Genomic DNA, 19,401 nt, shown 5'->3' with positions numbered 1-19,401 from the left:
GAATAGATCATGTACTGTTCCGTATGGATAATATAAATTTAATCCATCAAATGAAGAAAACTTGCAATAAATGATGTGTCTATGCTGCTTTCCTACATGTGTGGGACCTTTACTTGTGCATGCTTTCAGTTTGTGCAGTAATTTCTTAATAATCTCCTCCCTGCTCAGCTAATTGCTTAATTTGTTTCAGGTGTGCTGTATAACTCGCTTGCACTTCATAAGCTCGAAGACAAATCGACAGTAGGTTGAATGTTGATTGTTGTCTGCTCAGTGATTCTGCTGAGTTTTTGATATAATGCATGATAGCAGGATGAATGCAGGGGGAATTTGCAGTTAATGTTAGTAGGCTATTATTTTACCTTTTGGCCAATTGGGGACAGTGGGACAAGTTGTAGAAACAACAACTGGCACACCTTTGAAAGTTGTTTTAGCTTACGTGTTAACAAAAAGTTGCCTATTTATACATTCAGTAGACAAAGAGCGACATTAGCACTCGGAGTCACGTTTCCAGCCACCTCATTAATGTAAGTCAAATATTCCCTCTCCTTCTAGCTGTGTTTTGCTCTCTACCAAATCCAGAGGGAAATATCTGACTATTTAGATGTTTAATGTTCCACTATGTCCTCTAGCAAGTTACTAACTTTTTTCTCTCTGACATTTGGGGTTCGGCAGGCATCATGCAATGAGTTTATCAGAGCTTTATCACTAACAGTTAAGTGAACCACAACAGTCAAATTGCGGGTCATAAAACCAAAACAATTAGCTGAATACTGCTAAAACAAGCTCCTTTTTTGCTTTCTTTCCAAAAGACATGGTTAGCTAAGCTTAAGAATTGAAAGCAGGGGGAAACCACTACCCTGGCTCTGTTTAGAGGTATGAAGTAAGCAAACAAGATATAAAGTGTTAATTAGTGAGCTTTAGAGGTGCTGGTAGCTGGATTTTAATCATTATTTGGACGGAGGCAGGCTAGCTGTTTCTCCCTGCTTGCAGTCTTTAAGCTAAGTTAACCATGTGCTGGCTGCAGCTTCATAATTAGTGCACAGACATGAGAGTGGTATTCATTTTTTTTTAGCTAACTCTAGAGAGGAAAGTAAAAAAGCATATGATGTCAAACTATTTGTTTGATATAAAAATATCACTTAGTGTAGCTGTAAAAAAGTTGCTTGCTTCAACAAGAGAAATCATACAAAATTAGCATTTTTCTGTCATAAATTTATCTTGTCTGGTGGCAGTTTTTAAATATTCCAAAGTTATGTTGGGCTTCAAAGAACTTTGGCCGGAGTATTTTGTGCACAACCAGGCCCGCCTTACACTGACACCCTAATAGGCCACCCTGGGGTGTTAAATCGCCCCTGAACTAGCCAGCCCCCCTGGGCCATCCGGTCCAACCCAGAAGCCCTGTTGGAGATCCCTTTCCTTCTGGAGCCCCTGTCAAAATCTCTGCAACAGATCTGCCAGAGATCCCCTCTCATAGCCAGATGAAAGTCTGCTAACGGTAAGTAGGCCATAAAACCACAGGAAGGAAGGGAAAAAACAGAAAGAGCCTCGGTATCCCGTGCCAAAATACAACCACTCTCCCCTCCCTCTCTCCCCATGTCTCCACTGTCCACACACCCAGTGCATCCTCCCCTTGCAGCGCCCCCACCCTTGGCTTCCGACAAATGGGTCAGGAAGCCATTTGACAGTGGGGCACCCCTGCGGTAACTGTGCTGAAGTACAGGGTCGGACCACAAAGCAGGAAGACGAGAGGAGATCCAGATTGTTATTTGAACTGCAGGGTGTCAGCAAGGTGTCACTGTGATTACCCTCCATCATCACCCCACCCAGGAGAACTCAGGCCCTATGCCTTAGCAATTGAATAAAGATGTGTGTGTGTGGGGTGTGTGGATTTAAGGAGCCAAAAAGGAAGCTCCCAACAGCTGTTCCTCTCATCGCCTCTAACTGACAAGGGGAAGCAACCTCCCTCTCTGCTTTCTCTTTGTTTCTGTCTCCATCTCTCAGGTCTTCTTCTTCCTTCCCCCGTCTTCCTTCTTGTCGTCAAACGGATCAAACCTGAGATCTGGCACCTGTTATCCAGTCAAGAAAACTATGTTTCTGATGAAGAGGGGGGATCCGGTGCGTGTAGCGTAGCTTATTTTCATGGAGTGTGTGCGTGTGCTGCTGCATGTGAGTTGTCTGTATCCTATATCATCATCATTTCCCCCAGTTACTAGACTCCTGGGCTGCATCAAGGATAATTACAGCACCATTGATTGTCATGGTGGAGGTATAACTGTATTTCCTGTCACAGTTTTTGGTTTTGAGTTACACCACACAGGAGACTCTTCAAACTCAACCCCCTCCAAACTTTAAAGTGCAGTCATTCCCCTGTTTTGCATTTGTGCTACTTGACAAGACTCTTTGAGTGAATTTGAACTTGATCTGTGCGTGGTCGATTCCTTTCCCTTCAGTCCCTGGCAGCTGCGTGTGAACGTAGAGACTATGAAGAGCTCTGCCAGAACAGAAAAACTCAAAACTGTAGACTGAGCTCTGCAATACCATCTCTCGTTCTCTCAGCCCATTAATACGGTTGGACTTGGTACAGTGACAGGCAATTAGTGAAATAGTCATTTGAGCGATCTTAAGTAACAGGTGCCTCTTCGTCAGTTTCCCGGTTGTTACAGGGCTGTAATTTTCCGGTGGTGCCACTTTCTCTGACATCATTTACGGGATTGGGTGCATGGTTCCAGTAGGCCGATGTTAAGAGCCGGGGGCTGGCATAGGGTCTGCTACGCAGCCTCTGCCAAGAAGTACATGCCAGTGAGGTGGAGGACTGTCAGCACCTTGGCTGTTATGAGCTCGTTCAGGAGCCAGTGGTACAGGAGAGGTGCAGTTAGAGAAACCAAATGTTTACTGGAGAGGTTATCTTTAGGTGCTGCTCAAGGAGTGATTGTTGACTAACCCTCTTGAAGCATTAAGTTATTGGTTATGTGCCAGATCACTTGGGTTGAAACTCAGGCCAGTGTCATTAGCCCAGTTACCTACTGCGTTGTTGTTATTGTCAACAAAGATCTCAATCTAGGGCAGTTTTCATGGCTCCATTGTTGGGTTGTAGCGCAGATAAGCCACACATGGAAGCTATTTCTGCCTATCTCCCTCTATAAGCCTGGTTCCTGTATCTAGATTGTGTAGCAGGGTGTTGTTCATTTTCAGTGCCACACATGAGTGCAGAACACTGATGGAGAACCATATGTCCTGTGACACATCAGCAGTTAAGAACATGGCCTGTTGATATAAACAACCTTAGTAAGCTGGCCTCATGTTGGTGTCTTGTAGAAAGTTTATGGGTTATTATAACATTTCTTCAGCTGCCTGCATGCTAACAACATTTTGTGATTATTGTAATCCTTTTTTCCATTGATTGGCAGGAAAGAAAACCACCAAATCCTCCTCTTGTGTAAGTCAAGCAGAAAATCACCACATTATGAAATAAATGCGGGAAAACAACTTCGTTAGATGTCAGAGGGTCATCAGTTGCTTTTGGAAGATGCAAAAGTTTCCGAATACTTATTAATTTGAATTACTGCAGCCAAGGACTTTGTCTTTCTTTGACTCTTGAATTGCACACAGGCCAACCAGTAGCATAAGTGTTATAAAATTTGTGGTTCAAGGCGCTAACCGAATGCCTCAGGCATTGAATAGGAAACTGGGAGCAAGTTATAGTTCTTTAAACTCATTTTTGATTCACACTTGTGGATCAGCACAATTTTGTATAACTCTGAAGGTTACGGAATGAATTACCTGTCCACATACTGAGTAAAATTGCTACCCAAGGCCTTTTGTCTGCAAATCATAAGCAATACAAACATGTCTTTGGAGTTTCTTAAAAAGGGTTATAAATGTGTCATTGTAATAGTTTTTTTTAGTAATAGTTTTCTGTTTGTTTTCAAGCTCCTAAAAAGTCCTGCCAAACCTTTTACTTTTGATAAAGTCTGAAAGTTTTACAGTTTCAAAAGAAGGGGGAACATCTCAAATGTTACACATTTCAGTTTCATATTTCATTTTGGGGAAAGGAAGGCTTTTGATCTACAGACTACTGCCATCTACTCCAAGAGCATTGATCAGCTGGCGCTGTGAGCTTTTATCCAAACAGAGGTTTGACCTCTTTTTGGAGACTCAGGGTTTCTGCCTGCTGTTGCTGCTTCTGTTGACTGAGAGCTAAACTGCAAATCAGAGAACCTTTCAACACCCACAGTGGGAATTGCTGAATGCCCATTCAGTTCAGTTTAACTCTTCTGTCCTGACATCTTCAGCTCTGTCCTATTCATTTCAGTTTTACTTTTATTCTGTTCTCTTTTTATTTTTGTCCTATTGTATTAATGAATTATTCTTGTCATAAGTCAGTTATGGAAAATCAGGAAGGAAAACTTGACTACATCAGACTCTGAGTATGATGTCTGGGAACAACTTGTTACCTTTTGCTTAGAAATTGTATGTTGTGCTTCCCTTAAACAAATCCTGACTTCCTCCTATATCTCACATATGAATGACTAATCCCTGCTTCTGCTTGTGATGCAGGAAAGTTGTTGTTCTGGGACACCCAGGTGGGATAGTGAGGGCTGTAAAAAGCTTTGCAGATGTGTGATGTCAGTTGTTATTCCCAGCATTATCGTAATCAGTTGTGTCACAGTGAAGGGCATGGCCGTGTGTCAAGAACTGGGAATTAAAATTTTACAGAGTCGCCATAAAGCTGGGGGTGGAGGCGTGGGGGTGGGGACCGTGGGTTCAGGAAATCCATCACAATAGCTGAAACTGCTTGCAGGAAATATGAGCACTGCACTGTTTTTCAGCAGAATCTGCCACAGTGACTGAGAAATGTTGCAATTTAAAAAGGGAAGGGGGGGATCATTCAGAATTTTAGACCTTTCAAGATTATAGTGGAGTCTATCTTTCATGAGGAAATTGCAGTCCATTTGATAAGCTTATCTTCCTTATAAACGCTCTTTTTTTAAGGTACTGTTGCTCAAATGACATTTACTTTGATTTCTACAACTTCAAAGTAAAAGTTGGTTCTCCGAGTTTCAGTCACAGACTTCAGAGCTCCAGAGCTTAGGTGAAGTGAAAGATGATCCATTTGATGGGGGAGATTTGGTTAGTTGAGGAAATTAACCTGCTGGGGAGCTCCCTTGATCTGGTGCTTCTACTTTAGCCTATAATGAGCCTTTGCAATATGAGAGTTCTGTGTCAGAGTAAGAGACAAGGTCAGGCCGTGGAAACTGGTTCACGGACTCCTTACATTAACATCACGTGCACATCAATCTTGAAAAATTACACCATTCTGTGTATTTAGATGTAGCTGTTTCACCCCAACACAAGGACTCTGGAGAGAGGCATCTGGACTGGAGATGGTGAGATAGGGAGAGATGGAAGAGGAAAGAGACAAAGTCAGACAGGAATCACTAGTCTTGGAAGAACTGTGGGAAAGGTCTGGGTTATTGGTTGTACTCTTGAAGGGAGGTGAAGCCCTACATCTGCCCTCTTTGGCTCTATATGCCAAGGTCATGACCTCATTCTGTCATTAGTGTGCATGACATTGAGCCTGGTCGGGCTCGTGGTCAGTAGGAGCCTGTGGGTGACTGACTATAATGCAGTAGCCACAAAGGCAGTTTGGCCTGGGAAAATGTTGGAGCAGTCCAAGTCTCTATCAAACTGTGTGAGAGACAGAGAAAGACACACAATAGGAAAGTGTGCACAAACACACTGTTGGACCAAGCTTTGATGTTAAAGGAAATCAGCCAGATCAGCATCCCATTTAAGCCCAGTCACGGTAGGCAGATAAATCAATCTACATCAGTATGGCACAGACGGCAGGAGACTCGCAAGAGCAGGGAATCTCAGATCTGGAGATGATCGCCTGCTCCAGCGGTTTGCTCTTTCTTTGATGAGTTGACAATATGCTTAGTGTTGCTCCAAAGATCGGGCATTGAGTTCATAAAGTCTGGATAAATACAACCAAAACAACAGACATCCTACCATCTGTTAAGTTTGATAGTGAAGGGAAAGCCACTAAACTGGCTTCAGCTCAAAAGTATTATTTAGTTTAACAGTAAATCTAAATTAGTGACAGAAATCTACACATAACCAGAAGTTATTCCTGGCTTATTAGCTGTTGCATCATGGTAGCTGCATTGATTGTTGCACATGTGAAAAAGGAGAACAAGAGCTAAACAACTGGTCAGATGGAAAGTGGGTCAGCTGGCCAACTGCCATCCGAGTCAAGCTAAGGCAGGCCTCCATCTCCATCACCTGGTTTTTTGGATTAGGTTCACATAGCTGTGGCCTATCGAAGACCCCTGCACGGGTTTGTAGGGAGGGAGGAAGAGCTCTTGTTGAACCGTGAAGGAAACGCTGAATTGGACTTTCTCACTGGGCTAATTTAAGAGAGCCCTGTTGTTTTAACACCATTCCAAGTCCAAGGCCTAGTGCTGTTTTTATTTTGGGGGGGGCAGACAGAGAGATTCTTAACCCACTGCCCTTGGGATACCAGTCTGCATTCCTGCTGTTGGCTTGACCACAGCAGGACCCCTGCAGTGGGTCGAGTGTGAGTAGACTCTCATTGGAGAAGCTCCTGTTGCACTGTGTATGCAGTTCGGTGTGTTTATTGAAGAGTTTAATAGCATTAAAAGTACTCAAAGATTATTTCCACCCAGCTGTGCTTATGTCCGTTTTCAATATGTGCATAGAAAATGGAAATGCCAGAATTATTAAAAAATATTTTAAAGTATAGCAAAAGTTTTTATTATTATGTTTGGCTGAGGGGGAGATCTTGCTGTAGGACCTGTTTCTTCTTTTTCTTGTTTAATTTCCGGCAGTGTAGACGCAGTATCTGCATTTTGCTGCCACAAATCCCAACGTGCTTACACTCCACCAAATCCTTAATAAATACAGAATAAAAGGAGTGGCAGACAAATAAAACTCCTATTTGTCTACCTGCTTGTTGTGGAATCTTATAACCTTTAAATTTTCTCATTTTCTTTTGTAGAGTTTTGGAAAATTATGCAATTTTTTTTTTTCACTAAGCCCTCCAAAATGATTATTGTAGGTCCGAAAATTTGAACTAAAGTGAAATATCACAAGGAATATTGAATGGATTGCCACGACATTCGGTACAGACGTTCAAGGTTCCAAGACGAAGAATCCCAGCTACTTTGGGGAGCCCCCCACATTTCAACCGGTCCCTCTACTACATAAAAATCATCATTTATCCAGTAAAATATCTCCACACCTGTAAAATGGGTTAGCAAAAAATCAGGTGTTCATAAATTGACCAGACGATGTACCCTTATGACTCTGGTTATCCCCTACCTTGAAATCTAGCACAACTTTGAGGTTGACATTTTAGGATTGCTATGAAATTTTGTAAAGATGTTCATGTTCCCCACGGGATGAATTGCAATTCTTTAGTCATCCTTTAACTTTTAATCTAGCACCATCATCAAGTAAATCTTTCAATTTGTCCAATACTTTGTCTTCTGAAAAAAAAAATCCCTGCAAAACTATTGACATTCCCCTGTACTTTGTGTTTGTAAGCATACTAATATGTAAAACTAAAATAGGTGGCAAGATATCCCTAGCAAGCTAACCAATAGCTCCATACCTATATAGATGGAAGGATAGATAGACAGGAGGTTTGAGGCTTCTGCTGCCTGCTGAGCTCGTCAGTGTGTCGGTGGGATAGTGGGTTTTCCCAGAGGAAGGAAGCTTGATATGCTCTTAGGCCCAACAGGCCTTTCGGTGCTCCTCGGTGTGTGGGAGGAGCAGATCTATGAATGCACACATTCAGATGTATACACAAACATGCCACAACTCAATTTTCTTTTCCAACCTCCTGCAAAACTGCTATCATTATTTTTTATCTTTTCTTGTTGTGTGCTCCTCGGCATGTTGGCACCCCCCCCCCCCCCCCTTCAGTTAAACAAGGATGAGTGGTTTTGTCACATTGTAAAGTCATCAAAAGGTGGGCGAAGCAGCAGGGCTCCTCTGCTTGCTCCCATGTCTCATGCGTTTCCACCGGCTTGTTATGACTTAAACAGTCACATTCTACCCCCTCACCTCATGGAAAGAGATGTAATAAAGCATCGAGGGAGAGAAAAATGGAATGAGAGATTTGGAGGGATAGATAGACTCTTAGAAAGGGTAACACATACAAACTTGAGATGGTGGTAAAAACAGGTCGGGCATCATGTGAAGCAGAAGGATGGAATTCTTACCCTCCAAAGAGTTGATGACACAGAAACAGCTCCTGTCACTGCAACTACATCTTCAAATAAAGATTTTGGACTTGAATGGTTCATTTTATCCAAGCAGTTTTGGATGATCTCCCGATCCAGTCTGATTTTCCTTTCCCTGATATATGCATGTGACTTTACTATGGGAGGTCAGTCTCTTGCCCCCTCTCATCAGAAGCAGCCTTTAAAAAAATGTTTGGTGTTCATTTCAGTGCAAAAACAAAGGGGCCTGAAGTTGCAACAAGCTGCTTGAACAATGGAGCGGCCCATCAATTTGCAATAAAATGAAACGTCCTTTATTACAGCATTGTAGAAGCCAGCACATTTATAGCTAATGGCCAGCTATAAACGATTTTATGCATCTATGTTTTATACTGCCTGTCGGCGTCAAGTGTTGAATGAAACAATTTAGACTTTTACACTGAACAAACTGTTGTATAAAGTTGTATATAACCATTTATAAGGGGTATAAAACATGTTTTGAACTTTCATGGTAGTTAATAGTGGTTATTGTGGTATTGCTAACTCTCTCGCTGCAGTGAGTCAAAATGCTGCTGTTACTTCATCATTTATGGAAGCAGTTGCTGCAAGTACTGTAATTCCTACATCTTAAATAAACTATGGATGCCATCGCTTTGGGTATATTGTCCTCAACTGACCTCTTTCTGCAGACCTGTCCAGTTTACTTAAAGGAATAGTTCAAAAAGATGGGAAACACGCTTATGGGCTTTTTGCCAAGAGTTAGATGATAAGTTCGAAACCACTCTCCGTTTGTAGAGTAAGTATGAAGCTGGAGCTAACAGCTGGTTAGTTTAACTTAGCGTAAAGACTGGAAACAAGGGGAAAGTACTAGCCTGGGACTGTCCAAAGGTAACAAAACCCACCGACCAACACCTCACTAATTACCACATTATGTTTTGTTTCTTTAATCCGTACAAAAAACGAAGTGTAAAACATCAAGTTGTGATTTTACAGGGGTTTAAAGTCTTCATGCTAAGCTAAGCTAACTGCCTTTTAGTTGTAAGTACATATTCAAAGGACAGATAATAGAGTGGTATCTCATCTACATCTCGTGTGTTTACACGTGTCTACATCAAGAAAGCAAAAAAGTGTTTTTCTCAAAATGTCAAAAATATCTCTCTAATTTACAAACTTAACTTTAAGTGCATGCACTCCATGTCTTGTTTACCCTTTTAAAACCTGAAGTCTGGTGGAATCACTGTTTACTCCTGGACCCATAGCCAGTTCCACAAATTAGGATGTATTGCACACTGACACACACAGCAAACTCATGCAAAATACTTGCTGGGCAACAGTAACAATGATATTGAATAAGATTAAATGCTACACATTTACCCCTTGAATATGGAAGATTATTAATCTTCAAGCTAGTGTGGGATCAAGGAAAAAAACTGATATGGATATTTCTAAATCATCTTTTTTTCAAAGGTAATGCTTTGATTTTTACAACATGGCCTGGTTCACCTTAAGAAACTGGGCTGTATGGACTCCAAAAAAAGGCTTGACACACCACTGAGCTGATATGCACATGTGGCTCAATGGTGTGTTGTTGAACTGTAAGTCAGTTAATTAGCAAGTCTAAGCACCATAAAATCCCAGTCTGGTGGTTGCTTTGTCGTGGCCTTCACACTGGAACCCACCACATCCTTCAAAGAGATGTAATTATGCAAGGACAGAATTATGACCCCGAACAGTGGCTGCGTCAGACATCCAAACTGGTTTTAAAGAAATCTGACAGTTTGAGGTCAGGGATAACACAATATTTACCAGAATGAAATTGCATTCAGCAGCGCCGTTTTGTGAGGGTAGTCAAGTTGAAATAGGTTCATAATAAAACTGGATCTGCAGTGACAAACTACATTGAAAGTCACAGTGAAAATGAGGCCAGTGAAAAACTGCTGAGCCTCCTGACACAGCCTACGTTGTAAAACATGACTGCAGTGGTAAGGAGTCATCAAAATGTGCTGCTTGATGCTTTGGTGGTGTTTCTCAGGTAAAAGTGTAAGAATCTTAATAAAAATTATGCCAGCAGGTCTGAAAGAATGAATCTGCTCAATTTAAGTTAGTTAGAAGAAGTCAGTGGAGCTACTTGACCAGCCTTATTTTAACACGAAATGGGGCAAAAGGAAACCAAGATAGTTCATATGGAGATACCATCTATCTATGCATAGACTGAAGGATATCCAAAGGACATTTCATGTGTCCTCATGTGTATGAATCAGGGTAAGAAGTCCACTTATAAAATCATAAAACCACTAAAATGCTTGCCCTGAGCTTTTTTTTTTTTTTTTTTTTTTTTTCTGTCCAAAGCTTCTCTTCTCTGTCTGTAGGGGGCAGTATGGTTTCATCCCTTCTGCCTGGAGCTGTCTGGAGGGATCTGTAGCAGCTCTCAAATTACAGACCCTGACACTAAGCTTTTGCTCTTGCAGCAGACGTCTCCTTGGCAAGCAGGACCCTGCTGTTTATGCCAAAATGCCAGAGTTAAGCAACTAACTCTAGATTACAGTGCGCATATTTGAAAATATCCATGAAGTTTGAAAATCGTCAATTAAACTAAACACAGATTTCAGATGGTGTGTGGTTGGCTGATACAGACACCATTAATATGATGCTGTTCCCTAGAACAGTGAACCACTTGGAAATCTTTTACAGTTTTTGATTTCAGATGTGTTGCTACACCCAGAGCAGATGTAAAAACACCAAAATGGCCTCTGTCTCTGCCAGGCCATTTGGGCCTTCGGTGTTTCCATCATCAGGTGGACGTGGCTGCTGTTTTTCTGCAGTAGGCCTCAGTTAAAGTGGCTGGGAGATGCTGTAACCTGTTCAATCTCCAACATGAGACAAATAACACACTTTAAATACTTTACAGTGAATCGGACACATTTTCTAGATGCGGTCTGCCCATTGTACGAGTACAAGGTTCAGCATATCAGCAGAAATGTATTTTTGTCATCTTTCCTCTCAGAGTGGACTGATGACAGGGGCCTCAGTTGACCAGAATGCAGTGCAGCTGTAAGACTGACATGATGCCTTTTAGGTAAAGGGAGTGATAATGATGGTGATAATAGTATGTTTACCAGCTATCTGGCAATGTAATGTAGATCTGTTCCTGGTAAACTGTCAGAACAGTGGGATGAAAGCAAGTCCAGACTTGTCCTCTCAGGGGTGATGAAAGGCATTGTGGGGAACGTAGGAGACCCTTGGAATGAATTGACCACAAGTAATTGCTCACATCTACAAGCCTCTGACCAAAATGATGCAGCGTTTCCAACTCTTCATGTGTGTCTGCCGTGACAAACATAATGGAAGGGTCCGTTATAGGTAGGATCAAGAAAAACATTAAAGTTTTCTTACATCAGAATTGAGGGAAAATGTTAGTTTTATGGTCAGCAAGGCCTTTCAAATTGTTTTAATTGCACTGAGAGAGAAAGAAAGGGAGGCGTTGGGTGGTGGGATTGTGTGTATGCGTGTGTGTGTGTGTGTGTGTGTGTGTGTGTGTGTGTGTGTGTGTGTGTGGGTGGGTGTGGGTGGGTGGGTGTATGTTGGGGGGGTTAACAGAGAAACAGAGGCCTATGCTCTGTCCACAGTTCCCCAGTGCCTCTTCCGAGAAATGGACAGAGAAGAAGAGGGAGGTGTGTGTGTGTGTGTGTGTGTGTGTGTGTGTGTGTGTGTGTGTGTGTGTGTGTGTGTGTGTGTCTTTGTGCGGAGGAGGGGGACTTAGCTGACACATGGACAATGTCAGTGTCAAAATATGCAAGCTGTATCCCCTTAGAAGAGTCAATGCAAGAAAAAAATTCAGCAAACACAGCAAAAGTTCGAGTATGGTCTTGAATTACAGCAGCAAGTGTTGATTAGTGAATAGAAACATGATTGATCACTACTGATAACTGAATTGATGATTCTGCTGTGAAGTTAACTATGTTTATGACATATAATGCTCATTTTAATCTTCATTCGTTTTAGTGAACACTCAGAGTTTAACTGAATTTATTACTGCTGAAACTTTATTTTATGTTCACTACTTTTGCGCGTGTATACATTAGATGCAGCTTTTAAAAGCTCCATCCTGGGCTCTACATGGATAGAGCTAATATCATATCATAGATATTCTATACTGTTAGGAAGTTCATCTTTAAAATCCATCATCGGTTTTGTATAGAAAATGTTAATCTGCAAAGTAACTATAGTTGTAACGTAAGAGTAGTGGAGTAAAAATTACAATATTTCCATTTGAGATCTATTGGAGTAGAAGTGTAAAGTAGCATAAAATTTGAATACTCAAGATAAGTACAAATATGTCATAAATAACACAGTACTAGATTTTGTGTACTTTGTAACTTTCCACCACTGTTCAATTCCAACATCAACAATAAATGACTAATATACACAATGTTTCAACAAACACAGGTCCTCTCCTGAAGTGTTGCCAGACCTTTTTTTTTTATCTTGCTATGGATGAGTTCAGCGAGAGTTGGGGCCTTATCTCTGGTTTATCTGACTGAGGCAATTTAATTAATCATACTAAAACCTAATCATGCTGAAAATGTATTTTCATGGCACATATTTTGTAAGAGAAGTGATTTTTTTTTTTTCTTTATCAGTGAGACTCAATTGCTAACTGATATCTCCACTGAAAAGGAGTACAGTGTTTTTTCTGTACTTTGTGATGTATGCTGCCCAAGTCTAGTGGGGAACATTTAGTCCCCTATGAGGAGATACATGACTTTAATGGCAGCAAGAAATTTCCCATGTTGCGCTACACCTGTGGGTTCTGTCAGTGTGGGGTGAACATTTTTACATTTGTTCACCCAACGCGCACACACATACACACTTTTTCTCTCTGAGGGATCCATATGTGAAGGAGCATTGCGGTAGTGTGGACGTGTCAAGCACTGATCAGGGAACATGTGTCTGGATTTAGTTGTATATTGACATTCAAGTATGTGTGTTTTTCAATGTCAGTCACCTCACTGTTGTGTTTTCATAATGCGCACTTGGTTTGGTGTCCATCTGGCCAAAAACACCTCAACATCACTGATTATATTGCCTCTCGCTCTGTACGAAAAAAAGGCCGTCAGCAGCAGTGGCAGCAGCGGCAGTCGTGGCGGCAGCAGCGGCAGTAGCGAACAATTACATCAGTGCCCGCCTACTATCCAAAAGAGCAGATTTTGTTATGTAACAAATCCAAGAGCTGCATGGAAAACCCAGTGCTGTTCCCAGTCCTGTTCCTAATCCTCCCTGCAGTTGGCCTTAAGCCCTTTTAGCCCCGTTGACAGCATTCAGCCAGGGGTTGTCATTAGGATGAAAGCTCTGCGACTCACCTGGTTACACAGCTGTCTGTTAGGAGAGGGAAGGCATGATTACAGAGCGGAGCTGGTCCTCCCGCCTTCGCTAGCATGGACCAACACGCTTTTCAAGGAGGCCGAAGGAACCAGAGATGAGAAGGCTGGGTCGGCCGGGCCGCAGTCGTTGTTGTTGTTTTGATGATGTTGTTGGTTTCTGGAGAGAGATTGACGACTTTTCAACAGGTGTTACCTAAACAAGCTTTATAGGCCTTTGCTGCTTTGCCATTCCAAAACACAAGATTATGGACCATTGAGTTACAGCAATGCTGGACTTGAACCTGAAGCGTTTTATCTCAGCCCTCAGATGTCGTCCCAGCCTGTTTCTTGTCTGTGTGTGTAGAGATTCCCTAGCAGCCCGACAATGGGTTCACTTGACCTCTGTGCTTCGCGCTTTCAGGAGGATTCAATCACGGAAACCTTTCAGCAGCCAGAGTCCACGGAGTTCCAAGTTGTTGTGAAAAATTAGGCTCTGGAAGGAAGAAAAACAACCAACTTTCCACGCAAAACCTGATAAATTACATAAGAATTCACCAGAAATGTCTGTGGTCTTAAGTGCAGCTTAGTGATCTGTTTTGGCTTAAAAACACAATGGTCCAAAGCAAAAATTACAATCTTTAGGAGCTAATGGGGGAGCTTAGCCGATGTTAAAAAATATGTCCTAAAATCAAATAGATGACTTTGACTTTACATGGCCAATCAAAACATGGGGTCCGGTTGTTTAATTAAAATTATTTGTACTTTTCTAAATAAATTCATTGTGGTAGATCCATGTTTTGATGAAAATTAAATAGATATTAAAGGAAAATTTCAAGGGAAGTTCAACCGCCCCCATGCAATGTTTTGCATACTTAACTGTTGATTTTAGAACAAATAATAAAGGGTCTGGCTATTTGATAGCCATGAAGGAGTTGCATGAAATATAATAGCTGAACATACAAAGAAAAGAGGGACTCTTACCGTCACCTTACCGGACACTGACTAACAAGTGAATTCTGGGAAGTACTAGGCAAAAACACCACAGCAGTAGGTATACTTACCACCTAATAAAGAGCAATTATCACTTTCTGTGTTTAGTCAGAACTGCAGCAGAAAAATTCAAGATTTGCTGCACGTAATAAAACACTGACCTAACAGCTGATCACTACCACAACATCAATGTTTGATTTGGAAATCACAGTCACACGGGCCTACATCATAAAATCTTCATCCCAAAGCAGCACAATACACACAGGCGGACGTCCTGAGCATGAGAGTAATTTGGCCATTAGACGAGAGAGATTAGGTGCTCTTACCTCTGTTGACATGGGCAGATGCTGTTGAAAAGGGTCCCCGTGGCCTCATGGGAAAACCCTTTTGACGTCAAAGTGCGTTCCAAGCTCACGGATGGAGTGTTTTCGTACGAGCTGCCTGGGCTTGGGTTACAGTAAAGAAGGGGAAATTGCAACCACAGAGCTAAGAGGGGAGCTTGGACTTGGAAGCCTTGCTCCTTCTCAGTATGATTGTGTACCGACACAGAGAATCATCCTTACCGTCTTTTTCTTATGCTTTCTTTTCTTTTTCTCCCATATTAAGCTCATTCGTACTTGTTTTCGTTAATCTTTGTCCTCCCTATCTGTTAGGGGCATATAATTATAAGCTTTTCACAATACTATAGTGTTATTTTTCCATGTTCCCCTCACGTCTACCGAGCCCATTGCTGCCCTTGTTTGGCTAAATTTTTCTCCCTTGTGTTCCTATTTTCTCAGTCATCGCCCTTGTTTTTTCCTGCTTGTTTATAATTGAAATCTTTAAAACTCTTTTTTTCTCTGAAAAGCACCACAACTAATCTGTTTTTCATAAAAAGGCTTTTAACATGAATTTGATTTGACTCACTCAACCTGGCTCATTCCTTCTCCTCTTCTCACTTCCCTCCAGGTGGCGGTATGCTGAAGGTGTTGAATCCAAGCGGTGACAATTCCAGCTGTTTCTGCTGAGATGTGGCGTTGAAGCATCCATGGAGCATGAGTCGGCAGAGGGTGTGAAGTTGTGGCCAGCTGTTTGGCTGTTACCTGCCCTCCCTCTCTCTGTCCCTCTTGCAAAAACACATGCATAAATACAGATGTAGATGAATGAATGCACATGTGTGCACTAACATCCACTACATGAACATGAACACTAGTACAACACCAGATTAATACACATGTGCTTGAATGCCCACATGTGTTTGTGTGTATTTACAGCTTCCGCAGCCCAAATCTTTGATTACAGATTGTACAGCAGAGACGGCCACAAATAGATGGTTTTGTGTATTAGTAGGTCCACAGAATATGGTGTTTAAACTGTAGTCCTGAGTAAAGGATGAGGTTGAGCCACATCTAATAATGGTTCATGGATGGTGCGGATGATCACTTTCTTCACTGTAAACGTGCAGCGCCCCGCTTTAAACACTGATGCCTTGATGTATACCGGTCGTAAAACAACACTGAGGTTCAAACAGCAGAGAGACGAACAAGTAACAGTTTGTTACTATGATGCAGCTTTGGAATAAACACGAGGGAGAACTGCATGATGTATAACAATGCTTTATAACCTTTTTTTTTTTTAACGGTCTGAAGATTAGACAGGTTGTAAACTAGCTAACAATTAAGACAGATTATCTAAACTACTGTTTTTGGAGGTAGAGGCAAACGCACACACCTGAAATGGAAGGATGTCGGTCTAATAATTTTACTGTTTGCCTTTGTATTTTTCCTCCAAACAAGTTTGGCTGACCTGTTTGTTTAAAAGCTGTCTGATTGTCTCATCGCTGACATTTTTTTGTTCCTCGCTGGGCTTGACTTTAGCCATGTGTTTGTGTTCCCAGATCTCAGCAGTTAACTTGGGAGAGTTTCCACGGAACCAGTGAACTATAGCATAGCGATAGAGAAGATTGGAGTATTTCAATTTTCTCCCGCTCTAAACTTCTCTTCTTCTTTTTGGCCACTAAGGGACAGTGGAAACAAGGAATGAAAATAATGCTGACAAAGTTTCACCTCAAATTGACCCTCCATTTGGCGCTGGTTTGGTCTCCACCAACTGAGGGAAATGACTGCCTCTTTAGCAGCTAAATGCACCACTGTGTTCACCAGCAAGTTGTTAACTTTGTCCTTCTGAAACCCATTTATTTACAATAAGGGGAGAAGATACTTTAAGTAATAGTATTCACAGTGCTGCCCTTCCAGCACAAGTCAACACAAAGACCTTTTCAGGGCCAAACCATATTGCATGTACAGCTTCTATGATTAATATAAAAACCAACAAATTCTCCACTGTCTTCAGAACAGATCTCTCGCTCTACCTAACAATTGATTCTTTTATTGTTTTTGCGCTCTGCGCTCCCACAATGAAAATCAACTGAGGCCTGCAAAGAGCGTGGCCATCTGTAATAACAAAGAGCAGAGCCCTTTATTCTACCAGTTGCCCATTTTCTCGCTGGCGTGTGCTTGTTTTCCCCCTCGCCCGCTCCCTCTCAGCTCGTTGAAACTTAGTGGTACGGTGTTTATTTTACAGCACTTTGCCAGGAATGTGCGGGGGGCACGCACCAAAAATTGCCAATGAAACTCAGCAAAATAACATTTGGCTTCTTTACCAAAGGAGATGGGAGGGGCAAGGTGAAGGTTTTTTTTCAGTGACAAAGGTAATTTGCAATACGGTTTGGATTTCATCTGTGTGCAGTGGGGGAGGGAGGTTAAGTAATGGCAAAAAGGTGAGCTCAGGCCAAAGTAAACACACCTTTCTACAATAGACCCCCTTACTAGCGCTGGTTGGCAGGAGAAAGTGCTGGTATAGCTAAGGCTCAGGAAGTGCTTCTCATGTGTCACGGGGGGTTAATTGTGTTTTGGTGTTATCTTAGAAACAAGACCCCCCATAAACCCCTTCAATGCCCCCCTAAAGCCCCATAGACTGCAGCTAGGCACCTGGACAAACACAACAATGTGGAATAATGAATTATGATTGGATACATACTGTAGTGTAATTGTCCTGCTTGTAACTCTGCCCATATTCTATCCAGCTCGCAAGCATTATAACCAAGGCCACACAGTTAAACAGTCTATCCTTTATGGCAGATAATTCAGTCTAGTTACCAAATATCTTCTGTTTATTTCAAAATCTGCATTTTCTTCATTTCATTCCATCTCTCCTTCCTCATTCTGCAGCTCTACCTTGGAGTGTGTTCCAGCCATAATGATGGCCTCTGTGTGTGGCGTGTTAAGACAGCCGGCCAAGGGAGAAATTGCTGCTCTTGCACCTTGCATTCTTGGGCTGGGTGTCGGGGGCCTCACCACCGCTCTCTGTGGCTTCCAAGATCGGAAGCTCGCCCTTAACAATGACTGCTGCCGGCTCGATTGCGTGTGTTGAGCAAATTTCTGTCGGACTGTGTGTTATTCTGAGAGGAAAGGAGCTTGTGTGCAAAGTCAGTCAGCACAGTGTAATGACTGGGAGGAATGATCTGCTCTGATTGTGAAGGGCAGCCTATTGTATTCTGTTTTATTACAGCAAAGGCCAAAAACACAGGAGACAGGCTGGTAGCTTGCAGCTATTACAATCAATGCCAGGTATTATACAAGATCTTTAACCTGATCAGCTTATGACTTTTCACCGCCTTAGTAAACTTGCAATATAAGCAAAAAAATCCATCGGTCTTAAGAATATGTAGAGCAATACTCACTAGAATTATTGCTCTCACAATTAATTGCTAAGTCTATAAAATGTCCAGAAAATATGAAAAATACAACCGACACCCCAAGCTGACATTTTCGTATCATTTCTTTTGTCCGAACAACAGTCAAGACCGGAGAGATATTCTTTTTACGATGATATAAAACAGAGAAATGTAACAAATTCTCATATTTAAGAAGCTGGATCCAGGGAGTCTTTATCATTTTTTCATGACAAATGACCTAAACAAATGCTGACGATGAATTTTCTGTTGATTTGAACTGAATATTCACTCCATGCTGAGTAAGTTTGTGAACAAAGCCTGCAAACCATTGGCCAACTTCAAGTAAATTCAACAGACGTAAGGTTCTTTGAACTGCTTGAGTGTATATATGTAAACCCTACTTACATGCACTGGCATCGCTTGTAAAACTTTATCAAGATGCATAACATTTTCAGATATGACGTCTCTTCTGTAGATTCAGGTGTCCATAGCACAACACCGAAAGGCTCAATGCTTTGTTTTAATTATAATTTATTGACTGTTGAAAGTTTCAAAGTTAAAAAGTTCATCCTCTGCATCAGGAGAGAGCAATAACTCTGGTCTTCTTCTTAAAGAAACCTCCCTTTGCCAAGATTAGATAAATGGTTTGGTCAGTAGGGAGGAGATGTGCCGAGCGTGTGCAGCTACCTGACCAGGAGTCAGCTGTCTGTTAGTTCCAGTGCAAATCCCTGAGATTGTGTGATGCCTGCAGAATGTACAGGCAAGTGAGGTGCACCACAAAGAGCTATGGAGCAGAGGAGGGGGATTAATCACAGAAAAGACGTGGAAAATCCTTCCTCTGAGTTCATTGCTTCGTCACTGATGTCGACTGCGCTCGTACTCACTTGTTCAGACAGACGTCAGTGCTTGGCTGTCTTATTCATTCTTGTTCTATCTTAATCTATGTCTTACATGCCTTACTGTCCTCCTTTGCCAACAGAGCCACTCCATCTCTCATTCCTGTTTTCATTGCTCCTCTCTGTCTCTGTCACACACATGAAGACACACAAAATGATTTACAAGGACAAGCCCAGCGCTGGGCTTTCTC

General features: G+C 41.9%; 1 long non-coding RNA gene across 1 annotated transcript; it reads left to right on the top strand.

The window, feature by feature from the left end:
* The first annotated feature begins 262 nt into the window (after positions 1-262).
* Positions 263-18,547, top strand: LOC120798194. Its single transcript, XR_005708632.1, has 3 exons — positions 263-524; positions 15,548-15,648; positions 17,809-18,547. It is a non-coding gene; the product is annotated as an uncharacterized LOC120798194 (long non-coding RNA).
* The last annotated feature ends 854 nt before the right edge of the window (positions 18,548-19,401 follow it).

Source organism: Xiphias gladius, chromosome 13, assembly GCF_016859285.1.
Source record: "Xiphias gladius isolate SHS-SW01 ecotype Sanya breed wild chromosome 13, ASM1685928v1, whole genome shotgun sequence".
In the NCBI taxonomy this organism is placed as follows: Eukaryota; Metazoa; Chordata; class Actinopteri; order Istiophoriformes; family Xiphiidae; genus Xiphias; species Xiphias gladius.
The sequence above is the reverse complement of the archived record's forward strand: the minus strand, read 5'-3'. Positions and strand labels throughout refer to the sequence as shown.